This window comes from Staurois parvus, unplaced genomic scaffold, assembly GCF_062004578.1.
Source record: "Staurois parvus isolate SC_StPar_1 unplaced genomic scaffold, SC_StPar_1.0 ptg000549l, whole genome shotgun sequence".
Lineage (NCBI taxonomy): Eukaryota > Metazoa > Chordata > Amphibia > Anura > Ranidae > Staurois > Staurois parvus.
In genome coordinates, this window is record NW_028318345.1 from 8,449,324 (window position 1) to 8,459,004 (window position 9,681).

Consider the following 9,681-nt stretch of genomic DNA (forward strand, 5'->3'; position numbering starts at 1 on the left):
TTAGGGATAAGCTGATGCATTTCGGGAGACGAACCCCCTTCTTCAGAGCTCTTCAGAAGAACCCCCTTCTTCAGAGCTCTTCATGAAGAGCTCTGAAGAAGGGGGTTCGTCTCCCGAAATGCGTCAGCTTATCCCTAAATAGGGCACAGCATTGTATTGACTGCCATTGCGGACTACATATTCTGCTTTTTATTTTTCCTTTGGTTTGTGAGTATGCATCTGTTTGTTTACACAATAAACACGTGGTGTACCTCGGTAATGCACGATGAGAGCGCGCCCTTGTTTGCTTTTGTTTATCAGTATCCAGATTTCCCTATCTTTGAAGGGCTGCGCCTCTTCGGTTGGCATTCTGAATTCCTTCTAGTTTGCATGAAGATTTGAGCGCTGGTTTCGTTTGTTTGTTTTTGGAATGCGTGAAATATTACTTAAAAATACTGCTTTCAGCAGAGTGTACAATTATTGTTTAAAAAAAATACATTGAAAAAAAGAGAAGCAGATCATCATCTAGAATACATGCTTTATTTGTCTGTTAACTATAGCACTGCACTATTTAATGTAAGCAGATTTATATACAGTCATGTGAAACATTAAATATACCCTATGGAAATTGTTGATTTTTGTCTTTTTCTCAACAGCTAACAAATCCAGTCAAACAAAACCTACATATAAATGTGACATAGGGCTCCATTCACGAAGCAGTATCTATCACGTTAAGGAATGCGGTAAAACACCGCTTAGCGTTTTTTCAAAAAGTTTTTTTGCATTCACAAAAAATGCTTCTAAAATACTGCATAGGGTATTTTTCTGAAATATGTGGCATTCATCTTATGAAACCATGCAGTATTTTGTGTCATGTGATATCCAGTGGAATGGATACAGTGGAGAAGGATTAGAATCCCTGTCAGTTTTTATTGTTAATAAAGGGCTAAAATGGTTTCAAGCGTAGAAATATGCCAACTCACTAAGTCAGTGTGGTCCCTGCAGCAGATGTATTATTACAAAAAGAAAAAGGGAAACTGCTTTCACAGGACACATGTGGTGTATCAAAAACAACTCAGTTAAATTAAGTAAATACAAAATATTTTTCTAAATGTCAAATAATGAATAAAAATAGTATTTAAAAAATCACACACATATATAAATACCCTTTTTCTACAATGTTGTCTTTTTTGTTGGTGGAAGAAGGGTATTTACTGTATATGTTTGTGTGAGTTTTTTTTATACTATTTAATTCAATATTTGACATTTAGAAAGATATTTTGTATTTACGTAAAGTAAAAAATGTTTTTTTATTTAATTTTGGATAGTGCAGAGAAATATTAGAACACCTGTCAGATTTTTATTGCTGTCTGTGTCCCTGTTAGGGAGATTCACCCTCTTTATTTGTCCTGTTTATCATTATCATTGAAAGTGAAATTAAATGAAAATCCAGTTTGCATAGTAAAGATTATCAAGGATATATTGTATGCATGCTGCTGAATAATGTGTTTTTTCATTTCTCTGACTGTATTAAAATGTCTCACAATTTCAGATAATTAATGCCTGTATTATTTTGTGTTTTCAGGTACAGTAAAGAACTGTTAATGGTTGTAAACAGAAAATAATTACCCAGGAAAACAAACAAAAAAAAAGCATAAAAAGAAAACAAAAACCTCACACTTTAATCAAAATTTTGTTCAAAGCAATTCATCTGGAATCATTTCTAAGCATTATTTAAAAAAGAAAATATTTGAATGCTGTCATTTTCTAGTTAGGTTTAATTAGGATAGATGCTGGTTTTGGATCTAACACACACACTAAAAAAAACAAATTACAATGACTTTCTGTAGTATTTGAAGGTTGTATAATATTTAAAGGAGACCTGCCATGTGAAAAATATATACAGTACAGTAGCTTGCCATTGCTGATATTTAGAGTGCTTCTTTTTATAGTTACATAATCAGTTCCAGTGTTTTTCTAAGAGGAAAAACTGCTAAGAGCTAAAGCAGTCAATCATATGAGGAAAAAAAAATCAAAAATAGTTTCTCAACGTACTTTTAAGTTTCAACTCCTGGACAAATTCAGGGAGAAGGGAGCTGAAGAGAATTTTCACTGGCTGTATCTGTAGCCTGGATTATGTTTGCTCCAACAGGGCAGGGAAGGGATATGATTGGCCTCTCTGATGGGCTGTTTGACTTTGCCATCTGGACCCAACAGGAAGAGCCAGAGTGGTGGGCACCAACAAGGAGAGAGGAGAGCCCTCTATGGACTGAAAACCTGGGAGTTTAGGGTTTGAGGCTGACATTGTGTACACACTGACAGCCAGAGAACAAGACCCCTAATTGCCAGATTGCCTGCACAGACTACGGGACTGCGCAAATTGATTCTGTGCATGTGGCTGCTTATAAGGCTGTGTTATTACCAGAAGATCATGCTACTGGGATAGGGAGACTGCTGTCTGGAGAAAACTATAGAGGTTTCTGCTGCTGAAATCCACATTGCTATTATATTGCTGTGGTGAGTTGTGAGCAGTACTACTGTTCATAATCACCATTGGTCTAGTATGCAGTTATTCCAGTGTTCTGATTAAAACCACTTACCAGATGAAACAAGTTAACAGGTGGAGGTTTACACTTTTTCCTTTCATTTCAGTTAGCGTAGGGGACATTTTACACCTTAGTTGCTCACTGACATTGTTGTGTTAACCAATGCATTTAGTTTTGAGGGTTTCAAGTGACCATATATCATAATTAATATAAGGATGAATTTATATACACTTACCAGCCACTTTATTAGGTGCAACTGTTCAATTGCTTGGTAACACAAATTTCTAACCAGCCGATCACATGGCAGCAAGTCAATGAATTTAAGCATGTAGACGTGGTGAATACAGCTTGCTGAAGTTAAAACTGAGCATCAGAATGGGGAAGAAAGGGAATTTAAGTGACTTTGAAAGTGGCATGGTTGTTGGTGCCAGACGGGCTGGTCTGATTATTTCAAAAAACTACTGATCTACTGGAATTTTCATGCAGGGTTTACAGAGAATGGTCTGAAAAAGAGAAAATATCCAGTGAGTGGCAATTGTGTGGACAAAAATGCCTTGTTGATGTCAGAGGTCAGAGGAGAATGGGCAGACTTGTTTGAGATGATAGAAAGGCAACAGTAACTCAAATAACCACTTGTTACAGCCAAGGTATGCAGAATACCATGCCTTGTTGATGTCAGAGGAGAATGGGCAAACTTGTTCAAGATGATAGGCAACAGTAACTCAAATAACCACTCGTTACAACCAAGGTATGCAGAATACCATCTCTGAATGCACAATGCATCAAACCTTGAAGCAGATGGACTACAGCAGCAGAAGATCACACCAGGTGCCACTCATGTCAGCCAAAAACAGAAAATAGAGGTTACAACTCACAAAGGCTCACAAAAGTTGGACAGTAGCGGATTGGAAAGATGTTGCCTGGTCTGATGAGTCTCAATTTCAGCTACTGCATTCAGATGGTAGGGTCAGATTTTGGTGTAAACAACATGAAAGCATGGATCCATCCTGCCTTGCATCAATGTTCAGGCTGGTGGTGGTGTTGGTATAATGGAGGGGGGGGGGGGGTTCTTTGCACACTTTGGGCCCCTAAGTACCAAATAAGCACTGTTTAAATGCCACGGCCTACCTGAGTATTGTTGCTGAGCATGTCCATCCCTCAACTGGTCAAATCATCTCAAACTGTTTTTTGAACATGACAATGAGTTCAATGTAATCCAATGGCCTCCACTGTCATCGGATCTCAATCCAATTGAGCACCTTTGGAATGTAGTGGAGCTGGAGATTCACATCCTGGATTTGCAGCCAACAAATCTGCAGCAACTGCGTGATGCTATTATGACAATATGGACAAAATCTCGGAGGAATGTTTCCAACACCTTGAATCTATGTCACGAAGAATTAAGGCAGTTCTGAAGGCAAAAGGGGGTCCAACCCGGTACTAGCAAGGTGTACCTAATAAAGTGGCCAGTGAGTGTATTATGGGCTTCATTTCTTTGAGGGTACAGAACAAAAGGGTGTAGTACCCTGAAAATTTTACTTTTTTTTCTTGAATTCCTCTTGAAAAATAGTGTGTGAGGGGCTCATGATTGGCCAGATATTGGGTGCAAAATGCACAAGTCTCCACCCCGCTTCTTCGCGTTTAGGACAGTGACCCATCGCTGTTAGAGACTTTTGCCACATTGGGGTTTATTTACTAAAGCTGGAGAGTCCAAAATCAGACTCCCTTCTGCATAGAAACCAATCAGCTTCCAGGTTTCATTGCCAAAGCTTCATTGAACAAGCTGAGGTTAGAAGCTGATTGGTTTCTATGCAGAAGGGAGTCTGATTTTGGACTCTCCAGCTTTAGTAAATAAACCCCATTGTGTCCAACTTCTTCCCATAGGCCTACTCATGACACTCCCAGCCATAAACCTTTATATTCATTAAAAAAGAATGTCCACATGTGAAATATATTTTTCTGTACTTTACTAGAGATGGCAGTGGCATATAATATCACATTGACAAAATGACAGAACTCTTCAGTACACATTGCCAGCACATCATTTTTAAGCCATTTTCCCTTTACTCTCCTCACCTTGGGAGCACCACAGTTTTGGGACCCATCTCCCTGTATACTAGTCTTCGCAGCATTTCACGTCTGTCAAACCAAGATTAACAAGGTGCTTTTCTTTAGTATACCAATCTCTCTTCCTCTATGTCCCACTCCATAGCTTTACCAAGCCAGACACACCTCCAAATGTAACTCTCACTCCCAGGTGTACTAGTGCACTGTCTGAGAACATGAAGCTTGGCCTAAAAAACCTTTTGTATCCCACTGTGGGTCCACTTAGACTATAATTCGAATCAGGGTAACTACAACTGTTTTTTTTTTGGGTGTTGAACGATCTCACCCAGAGTTCAACCCCATGAAGTAACTGACTACGTCCACATGCCGTGGGGTGTTTGGCTCCCATGCCCTGTCTCACTAGGCCCCTCCTCTCCTTATATTTATATGGACTTTAACTCCACCAATTACATGACTACAGGATGACTTTGTCTAAAAGGCGACCTAACACCCAAATATATAATTTCCTATTACCAAACTATGTGGGACAGAGACACCTAGTGGCAGATTAGCACCTTTATACCCTTGTCAGATGAATCCAACCAATTTCTACATTTCTGGACTTGTTTATTCGGCAATATCTTGGTCACTAAGTAATGCATACTGTATGTTGCCTATTTGCAACAAACGATGCTCCCTTTTGATGACATGGTCTTACAAAAATAATTGTAATATGCAATCTATGGACACAAAAAAAGCTGGTTTTCTACTTTGATCAGTGTTTGTTAAAAAAAAAATGTTGGAATTTGTTCTATTTGACACTTAAATAACAATTCTGGTTCAAAGAAATGAAAAGTTTTTTACAAATGAAATAAAGGCTTGCACTTTTTTATGTGACACAAGAAAATAACAAGAGAATAGAAAAAAATTAGAAAAATGGGAATTTTGACTTACCTGTACAATCCTTATCTCGATGAACAATACAGGATTTATATTCATAAACCATGGGGTTTATGCAGATAAATTAACTATGCAGTGCTACAACCTCACAAATGCTGGGACACCTGGATACCGGTGCTCAGTTGCAGTTTGCTGAAGCCTTGGAATATTCACATCCCCACAGAAAGCCGACAACACGGTTCGTCACAGTAACTAGACTTCATTAAACAGAAGAGTGGAATAGAGCCACAAAATGTCAATGTGTTTTGACCTGAAAGGCCTTATTCATGACTCATGAGTAAGGTCTTTCAGGCAGAAATGCATTGACCTTTTGTGGCTCTATTCCACCCATCTGTTTAACTGCTTCCCACCTGGCCGCTGTATATAAACGGCCGGGTGGGACAAGCACCGTTCTGACAGGACATGCTCGCATATCCTGTCAGAACCTGTGCTAATGCACAGTCTTGAGGCTGTGCAGTGGCGTGATCCTGTAATGGCTGTGTCCTTTGGACACAGCGCATCACAGATCAGAACATGGGTTCTCTGATTGGCCTTCCTGATCATGCAGCCTGACAGGAATCTGTGTGTAGCTGATGATTTTTCTGTGCAGCTATACCCTTGTCCAAGTGCACATCAACATCTGTACCAGTGTCCCATCAACATCTTTCACAGTGTACCAGTAAACAGAAAAGCTATTATGGTGTACAAGTGTCCCATCAACATCTGTCACAGTGTATAAGTGCACAAAAACATCTGTCACTGTCCCACTGCAACATCAACATCTTTTGGTGTTCCTAGTGGACCAACAACATTTGTTGGAGTCCCCAGTGGACCATCAACATCTGCTAGAATGTACCAGTGCACGGAAACATCTGTCAGTGCCCCATCAACTTCTTTAACAGTGTACCAGTGTACTAAAACATCTGTCAGTGCCCTACTGTCCCATCAACATCTGTCACAGTGTCCCAGTGTCCCATCAACATCTGCCAAAATGTACCACTGCAACATCAACATCTGTCAGTGTCCCTAGTGGACCATCAACATCTGTAGGTGTCCCTAGTGGGCTTTAAACATCTGTCAGTGTCTGCAGTGAGCCACAAAAAATGTGATAGGTAGTCAGGAAATTGGATGTGTAATTTATACCCCTATAATGTCTGAAGGTGCTTCTTGGATTTTGTGTCTCTCTTTGTGGCTAGGCTATGAAAAAGTCTCACATGTGGTATTCCCACACTCAGGAGGAGTAGAAGAATTTGGTATGTATTTCTTATAACATGCTGTGTGTTAGAAATATCTTATAAATTGACAACTTGTGTAAAAAAAAAAATGACATGCTCAAAAGACTCATTATCCCTCATAGAAAATACATCGGTATGTTTGCTTTCCAAAATGTGGTCATTTTGTGGGTGTTTTCATTGTCCTGGTGCTCCAGGGCTTTCAAAATTGTGATAGGTCCATTGGAAATTAAATGCGTAATTTATGCTCCTTGAAAGGCCAAAGATGCTTGGATTTTGGGCCCTTCTATGTGGCTAGGCCATTAAAAAATCTCACACATGTGGTATTACTATACTCAGGAGGAGTAGCAGAATGTATTTTGGAGAGTAATTTCAGGTATGCCTATGCTGTGTGTAAGAAATAAGTTGTTAAAATGACAATTTTGTGGAAAAAAACACATTTTATTTAATTTCCTAATTTTCCAAAGAATTATGGCAAAAATTACAACTTCAATAAACTCGCCATGCCTCTAAATACCTTGGACTGTCTACTTTCCAAAAAGGGGTAATTTGTACTGTCTTGGCATTATTATTATTATACAGTATTTATATAGCGCCAGAAAGGTTTGCTCAGCGCTGTACATTATAGTGGGGGACAGAACATGAGACAATACAGTAACAAAACAATACACGAGGGGTTCGAGGGCCCTGCTCTTTCAAGCTTACAATCTAGGAGGGAGGGGAAAGTGGTACAGGAGGAAGTGGCTGTGGGGGATGGAGTGGTAGAAGGAGTGGAAGAGATTGGCTGTTAGGTGAGGGTGGGGTAGGTTTCCCTGAAGAGATGGGTTTTCAGGGTGCACCTAAAGGTGAGGAGGGCAGGTGACAGTCTGATGGATTGGGGTAGTGAGTTCCAGAGGATGGGGGAAGTCCTGGAGAAGTCCTGCAATCCGGCGTGGGAGGTGGAGACCAGGGAGCTAGAAAGTAGGAGGTCTTGTGAGGAACGAAGATTGCGGGTTGGGTGGTATTTGGGTATCAGGTCGGTGAGGTAGTTTAGGGCAGCGTTGTGAATGGCTTTGTATGTCAGTGTTAGTAGTTTGAATTTAATGTGTTGGGCGATCGGGAGCCAGTGGAGGGAATGACAGAGGGGGGTGGCAGAGGAGGAGCGGTTGGTAAGGTGGATGAGTCTGGCCGCTGAGTTCAGGATAGACTGAAGCGGGGATAGTCTGTGATGAGGTAGGCCAATAAGAAGGGAGTTGCAGTAGTCAAGTCGTGAAATAATGAGGGAGTGAACGAGTTGTTTAGTAGTGTCTGGGGTTAGGAACGTATGTATTTTGGAGATGTTGCGGAGGTGGAGCCTGCCTGAGTTTGTCAACGATTGGACATGGGGTTGGAAGGACAGGTGTGAGTCTAAGGTGACACCTAGGACTTTGGCTTGCGGGGTGGGACTGATTGTGGCATTGTTGGTCGTGATGGAGAGGGTGGGGGGGGTCATGGGCTGGGGGGAAGATTAGCAGCTTTGGCATGTTAGGCCCTCAAGAAATGAGATAGTCAGCCGTGGCTTCATGTGTGAATGAATGCATGGAGCAGCGGCTGGGGAGTACGCATGCTTGGGTGCCCCATAGCAAGCTGCTTGCTAGGAGGGCACCCGATAGGAAGGAGGGACCAGGAGCGCCAATGGGAGGAACCGAGAAGAAGAGGTGCCGGGCTGCTCTGTGCAAAACCACTGCACACAGCAGGTAAGAATAGACATGTTTGTTATTTTAAAAAAAGTAAGCCTTGAGAATCACTTTAAGAAAAATTACTTATTTGCAAAATTGTATAAAAACTAAATTTTTTGTCTTTTTTTGTTTATTTAGCAACAAATAAAACCCAGTGGTGATTAAATACCACCAAAAGAAAGCTCTATTTGTGTGAAAACAATGATGAAAATGTCATATGGGCACAGTGCTGCATGAGTAATTGTCATTCAAAGTGTGAGAGTGCTGAAAGCTAAAAATTGGCCAGGGCAGGAATGGGGGTGAAAGTGTCCAGTATTGAGCTGGTTAATAAAGCCTACAGTTACTGCAAATTACCCTGCTGCTGGCTTTCTGTGTGGACATGGGGTATAGGCAGGCTACCTTCAAGTGATTGGACACTGGAGAAAAACTTGCTAGGGGAGCCCCTAGAGTGCACTCAGATAACCCCACCCACTCCATGAGACTCCAGGGTCTTGTTTATTTGGAACAGGCTGAGGCTCATCCGCCAGAAGACTGAATATGTCTGTGTACCATGCCCTTCTTGGCCATTTGGTGCAATAAGAATCACCTGGACCCTTTCTATCCTTTGTAACAGTTTGAGGGAGCAGAGAGATCTTCAGAGGAAAGGCATAAAACAGCTTGAATTGAGTTCAGGAAATCACCAAAGCATCTACTGCAAAGGCTAGAGGATCCCTGCTCTTGCCCATAAATTTGTTCAACTTGCTGTTGAACCTGGAGGCCAGGATATCCACATCTGGTTTCATCCACCTTTGACAGAGATCTTTGGGTGCAGGGACTGTTCCCTTGGGTCTAGGGATGGCTTAGAAAGTCTGCCTGCAAATTGTCCAGTCAAGGGATGTGGATGGCCGATCGAAGTGAAATTTGAATGTTTGCCAAAGAGAGTATCAGGGTTGTTTCTTTTAAGGCAACTGACCTTGATGGTTTATGGAGGCCATAGATGTGGTATTGATCGACTGTACTCTGACAGGGTGACGTTGCAGAACGAAGGTCCAGTAATGCAAACATAATCTAATGCCTCTCAGTTCCAAAATGTTGATGGGAATTTTCAACTTTTGTATTGAGCAGGCCCTCCGGACAGTCAGGGAATTAAAAACTTTGCCCAAACCTGTAATGTTGGCATGTGTTTTCACAACCTTCAGGGTATAGAAGAAAGTACTTTCCTACCTCTATGGCAATATTGGAGATCTATCATGTCAGTGAGAG